This window comes from Loxodonta africana, chromosome 15 (genome assembly GCF_030014295.1).
Source record: "Loxodonta africana isolate mLoxAfr1 chromosome 15, mLoxAfr1.hap2, whole genome shotgun sequence".
Taxonomy (NCBI): Eukaryota; Metazoa; Chordata; class Mammalia; order Proboscidea; family Elephantidae; genus Loxodonta; species Loxodonta africana.
The window spans coordinates 56653801-56660339 of NC_087356.1; positions in this window are offsets into that span (position 1 = coordinate 56653801).

The following is a 6539-nucleotide window of genomic DNA, read 5'->3' on the forward strand; positions in this document are numbered from 1 at the left end:
CCAGGAGGTCTAAGTCAGAGCTGGGGGGGAAGGGTCTGGAGACAGGCCCCTCGCCCCAGGAGCTGTGGCCACTTGAAAGCCCATCGCAGCTCCAGGAACCGGCCTGCTGTGCCAGCATCTGCGCATCCTTAGATCTCTGTCTGGATTCCTCCTGCTGGTCTTGTAGGATCACTTATCAGCAGCAGGCAGGCCGGTGCCTAGGCGTTTCTATCTGCGCCCAGTCCCACAGCCTTCCTCTCCATAAACACTGGCTAGCAGGGGGCAGGAAAGCAGACAAGCCCCCTCCTCTTTCCCTCCTCACCTCTCCACAGCAGATGCTCTGTCTTGATGCAAAAGCAGGGCCACCCTCCTGTGCCCTGCTGTCCTGGCAGCCCCACATCTTCAGATGAGAGATGCCGAGAGGTTGGAAGGAAAGCCTGAGATTGTTTGGAAGGTCTACATGTTGAGGGCTTTAGTCTCTCTGCACTAGTCAGGCCACTCCCATCATGCACTCCTGCTGTAGCCTCATTCTCTCAGAGCTCAGGTCTGCTTTCAAGGGGAGATCAGTCCTATATCCCTTACATCAGCGCAGTTGTGTCTCCATGGGTGAAGGCTGGGTGTGAGCCTACTGATAGACCCATCTCACCAGCCAGTTCCCTGGAGACAATGCCTCAGGCTGTTGTTGGGTCCTCAAGAGGGATTCTACCAGGAATTTCAGGCTAAGGGAGGCTATAAGAGGAGCAGGGACTCTTTTGGAGATGAGGCCTTTTGTCAGCCCTTCAGATCACTCTGAAATGAGATTGCTTTGTTCTGGGTCCTCATTTGATTTTCCACTCAGCTCATTCAGGAAGGCAATTGCTGCCTCCTCCTCGCTAGGCATTCTCCACCTGACCTTCAGGAGCACACCCTCTTGATTTTCCTCCTGCTTCTCTGGTCTCCAAGAAGCCCTCATGGCGCAGTTGTTAAAGAGGTTAGTGGCTAACCCAAAAGTCAGTGGTTCGACCCTACCAGCCACTCTGAGGGAGAAAGATGTAGTAGTCTGCTTCCGTAAAGATTACAGCCTTGGAAACTCTATGGGGCAGTTCTACTCTGTCCTATAGGCTCACTACGGGTTGGAAATTGACTCGATGGCAGTGGGTTTGGTTTGGTCTCTACTCAGTCCCTTTTACTGGTTCCTGTCTTCTCAACCTCTTAACTTTGGAGCATCCTTGGCTTTCCTTTCTTCTTTACTATGTTTACTTCCTTGGCACTCTCAGCTGGTCTCACGACTTTATACAGCATCTATAAACTGGCAGTTTACATTTATAGCTCCAGTCACCAGAACTGCTGAGTGTAGACACACATATAGAACTCATTGTTATGGATTGAACTGTGTTCCCCCCAAAATATGTGGGAGCCCTGACCCCTAGACCTGTGGATGTGATCCCATTTAGGAATTGTGTTCTCTGTTATGTTAATGAGGCTGTATCAGTTTAGGGGGTGTCCTAAACCTAACCTCTTCTCAGTGATATAAAGAGAAGCACAGACAGAGACAAGCAAACACAAATGGAGAAAAGATAGATGCCTCATGGAGATCGCTAAGGAACCCAGGAACAGAAGCTGAAAAGATTTTCCCCCAGAGCGTACCAGAGAGAGAGAGAGAGAGAGACTGAGCCTTCCCCTAGAGCCGCTGCTCTGAATTCGGACTTGTAGCTTCCTAATCTGTGAGAAAATAAAGCTCTGTTCTTTAAAACCATCCACTTGCAGTACTTTTGTTACAGCAGCACTAGAACACTAAGACAGTCGCGTAATAGACACCTCGCAATTCACACACTTGAAACTGAACGCCTGACCATCACAGGCTGCCTCATCTACAGTCTTTTCCAACCCAGTTGATCGATGGCATTTCTGCACTTCAGAGGCCAAAATTTTGGGAGTCATGCTTTACCCCTCTCTGGCTCTCACAACCCACATCCAATGTCTCCATAAATCCAGTTTTCTCTACTTTGAAAATATATCCAGAATCCAACTACCTCTTGCGCCGTCCACTGCCTCCCTCCGTCATGTCACCTGGAGTTCTGCAGTGGCTTCCTTGAGGTTCTCCTGGTCCCGCCTGGGCTCTTCTGGGGACTTCCTCCCTCGCAGAAGAAGCTGGAGTAGACCGAGGAAGTTTCTCTTCTTAGGGAGAAGTCCCACATCCTTCTACATGTCTTTGCTGAAATGCTGTCTCTTCAGGAAGGCTCGTTTAGAGAACCTAATGTAAAAGAGCCCATCCCTCCCAACCCATCCCATCTCTATTACTCTACTTCTTTTTTCCTCCCAGGACTTACATAGTTATCATTTTTTTATTTTAAATTTTATTGTGGTGAAAATATACGCAACAAAACGTTAGCCATCTCAACAATTTTCGCACAGTCAACTCGGTAACACTGATTACCTTCCTCAAGTTGTGCAATCACTCTCTCTACCCTTTTCCAAATCATTCCACCACCATTAACATCAACTCAGTGCACCCTCAGCAAAAACTCCTGATTTCTCCTTCTCTCCCACTTCTGGTCCAACCCTGAAACAAACCCGCTGCCCATTGAGTTGATTTTGACTCATAGAGACCCTCTAGGACACGGTAGAGCTGCCCTGTTTGGTTTCCAAGGCTGTAAATCTTTATGGAAGCAGACTGCCATAAGGAACAGCCAGTGGGTTTGAACTGATGATCTTCTGGTTAGCAGCTGAGTGCTTAACCACTGCACCACCAGGGGTCCTGTCACCCCTGGAATCACTAATAATCTTTGGTCTCTATACATCTGCTTATTTCACTGAAGTGAGATCATGGAGTATTTGTCTTTTTTTGGCTACATATTTCACTCAGCGTGATGTTTCCAAGATTCATCCATGTTGTGTCCTGCATCAGGACTTCATTTCTCTTTATGGCTGAGTAGGAGTCCATTGTGTGTATGTACCACACTTTGTTTACTTAGTCACCTGTTGACGGACGCTGTGGTTGTTGCCACTTTCAGCTGTTGTGAAAGCATCATCGTTTATCACTCTCTTTGTACACTGTCCATCTTTCCTCACCAGGTTGTAAGATCCACCAGAGCAGGGACCTTGTCTTTTTGTCCCAAGAGCCTGGTGACACCTAACAGGTGTTCCTGAATGGACAGAGCATGCTGTATGTGAAGTCTGGCTCCTCAGACCCTCAAATGGTGGCTCGAGTGTCCCTTGCTTAGGGACCACCCTAAAGAGAGTAGGTGCCTTCTCCTCTGACCTGTTGCTCTCTCACAGGACACTGCTTCAGAGCTAGTTGTCCTCATTCGTAAACGCATGTTTACTGTGTATTCACTTGCCCGTCATCTGTCTCCCCCACTGGACTGTAACTCCATGAAGCTAAGGGCTGTGTTTGCTGTATACCCTATGGCATCCCTGGGACCTAGCACAGGGTCTGCAGATGCTGTCGTCAGCTGTGGAATCGGTCCCTGACTCATGCCCAACAGAACAAAACACTGCTCGGTCCTGTGCCATCCCCATGATCAGTTGCAGCTCAGACTGTTGAGATTCACAGGGTTTTCACTGGCTGATTTTTGGAAATACAGCACCAGGCCTTTCTTCCTGGCCTGTCTTAACCCAGAAGTTCTGCCCAAACCTGTTCAGCATCATAGCAACAAGCAAGCCTCCCCTGGCAGATGGGTGGTAGCTGTGTACGAGGGGCATTGGCCTACACGTAGTAGGTGCTACGTAAATATTTACTGGATAAATGTGAAACACTTTTAATGTATTATTTGATGCTCACAGCAATGCTGTGAAATAACTATTTTTATGCCTATTTCTTTGAAGAAATCTGAGGCTCAGAGAGGTTCAGCAATCTGCTCACAGACACAGAGCTAGGTGGAGGAAACAACCTTGGATCCAGGCCTGTCTGGCCAAGTGTGTGTGTGCATATGTGTGTGTACATGTGTGTGTGCTTGTGTTCTTTCTCCAGTACTGCACTGTGCAGGCAGCTGCCTCTTCTGTATGGAGGGCCGTCTGTGGCTGCCCCCTCTTCTTATTCTTAGAAAGAAGGCCAGTCAGATTAGACGCTGTCATAAGAGACTTCTTTTCTACCTCTTAGGGTTCCCTATTCTTAAGAACCACCGCTCCTCTGTCAGCTTATCATACTGTGGTGGCTCACGTGTTGCTGTAATGCCAGAAGCCATGCCACTGGTATTGCCAATACCAGCAGGGTCACCCACGGTGGACAGGTTTCAGTGGAGCTTCCAGAGTAAGATGGACCAGGAAGAAAGGCCTGGAGATGTAATTCTGAAAATTTCCAGTGAAAACCCTGTGGGTCATAACAGGACGTTGTCCAACTTTCTAGCTTTGGGCACATCATTAGGAGGGATCAATTGCTGGAGGACGATATCACATTTGGTGAAGTAGAGGGCCAGCGAGGGCAAGGGAGACCTTCGGTGAAGTGGATTGGCACAAGAGCCTCAACAATGGACTCAAACATTCTAGTGATCATGAAGGTGGCACAGGATTGGGCAATGTCTCTTTCTGTTACATTTAAGGTCACTGTGAGTCAGAGTCAACTCAACGGCAGCTAAAAACATTTTCAAGAAACCTACTCTGGAGACTCAAATGCTTGAAGTCAAGTACACTCAAAATGCACTGTGAGGTTCTGTGGCTGCCTGCTGCCCTTTCAACCCTACTAAACCCCTTGTTTCCAAGGGAACCAAACAAACCAAACCAAACTCACTGCCACTGAGTTGATTCCATCTCATAGCAACCTTATAGGAAGGAATAGAATTGCCCTATAGGGTTTCCAAAGAGTGCCTGGTAGATTTGACCTGTGGACCTTTTGGTTAGCAGCCAAGCTCTTAACCACTGCGCCACCAGGGATGACACTGGGGAATAAAGGGTCCAAAGTACTGCCTGTACACAGATCACATGGCCTTGGGAGATTTTTGTTAGTGCAAGACATCACTAGAGCCGCCTCCTGTCATAGGATCAATCCCACCCAGATCTCACATCTGCAGGAGCCAGCTGCCCGGGCCTACCTCAGTCCATGCAAACCCGCCATGGGCACAGCTGAGAAAGCCCAGGGGTCTTCCCCTTTCCTTTCCCCAGCACCAGTTGTCATTGTCACATCTGCATCCTACAAGGGGTGGACTGGTCTATTTTCTACAGACAGGGAAAGGGTGAGGAGGAAGCAAAAAGACAGCTCTTTAGAAGGATGAGGGGAGAACCCAGGGGCTGCACTCCCAGGCCAATTGAGATGGTCCCTGAGCCCACTGAGAAGGAGAGCCAGGTGAGGACGACTCCACATCAGTGCCCATGGCAGGAGCCAGATGTGCAGGTGCTCCAGCTGCTCAGCAACAGCAGTAGGCTTCTCAGTGGCAGATGAATCTCCTGAGAAGAGGCGCCTGCCTCAGGAAGTTGAGTGTTGGCTCCATGTGTGGCTCAGGAAGACAGCAGCCACGGTGACACTGGCGGGGGTGGCTGGCACAGAGCCTGGGCAATAGGGTTGTGACTGTGACAGGCATCTGATGGAGGAGCAGTGGCAAACTCAGGAGTCTTTTGTCCATTTCCACGTGGTCAATAAGGTTGTGTATCAACTTGGCTGGGCCATGGTTCTCAGTGGTTTGGCAGTTATGATGTAGTTTGGCAGTCGTATAATGATATGATCACCTCCATTGATGGAATCTGCTGTGAGTATTCAATTAGCTGAAATGGAGTTTCTTTGGGGGTGTGGCCTGCATCCAATATAGGTGGACTTTCTGGCAAGGCTCTTGGGCTTTTGCTTGCTCTGAATCCAACAGCTGGTTCCTGTTCTTCTGACCTCCAGTTCTTGGGACTTGAGCTAGCAGCTTACCTGCTATCCCACCTCCCAATCTTGGGATTTGTTGGTCTTCGTAGCCTGTAAGCAAGAGCCCTGCTGTCTGACTTGCTGATCTTGGGTTTACCAGCTCCTGCAGCTACGTGAGTCAGGAGAAGCCTCCAGCCTGACCCACCGACTTGGGATGTTCCAGCCTCTGCAACGGGTGAGCTGTTTCCTTGATATAAATATCTCTCCGTATATATTTATAGACCCTGGTGATGAAGTGGTTAAGAGCTCAGGCTGCTAACCAAAAGGCTGGCAGTTCAAATCCACAAGTCACTCCTTGGAAACCCTATGGGGCAGTCTACTCTGTCCTATAGGGTTGTTATGAGTCAGAATCCACTTGAAGGAACACAACAACAACCTATATATTTATACATTTTACTGGCTTTGCTTCTCTAGAGAATCCAGCCTAAGACATCCCACCATGATTGTAATGCAAGGCCTGATGTATGGACATTGGGGCCTTCTCTTTGGTTTCTGGACTGGCAGGGGGAGAGCAAAATGACAAATTAAATCAACTCTTTTATTACTGTTATTTATGAAGCTTTCCCTCCCAGTTACCATGTTGGACACAAACATTGTAACCCACCTGATGTCAAGCTATTTTTTTCCCCTAGTTGAGTGTGCTTTCACTTCACTGTTGTTGTTGTTGTTGTTGTTGTTGTCTGCTATGGACTTAGCGCCTGACTCCTGGCAACCCCATGCACAATGGAATAAAACCATCCCC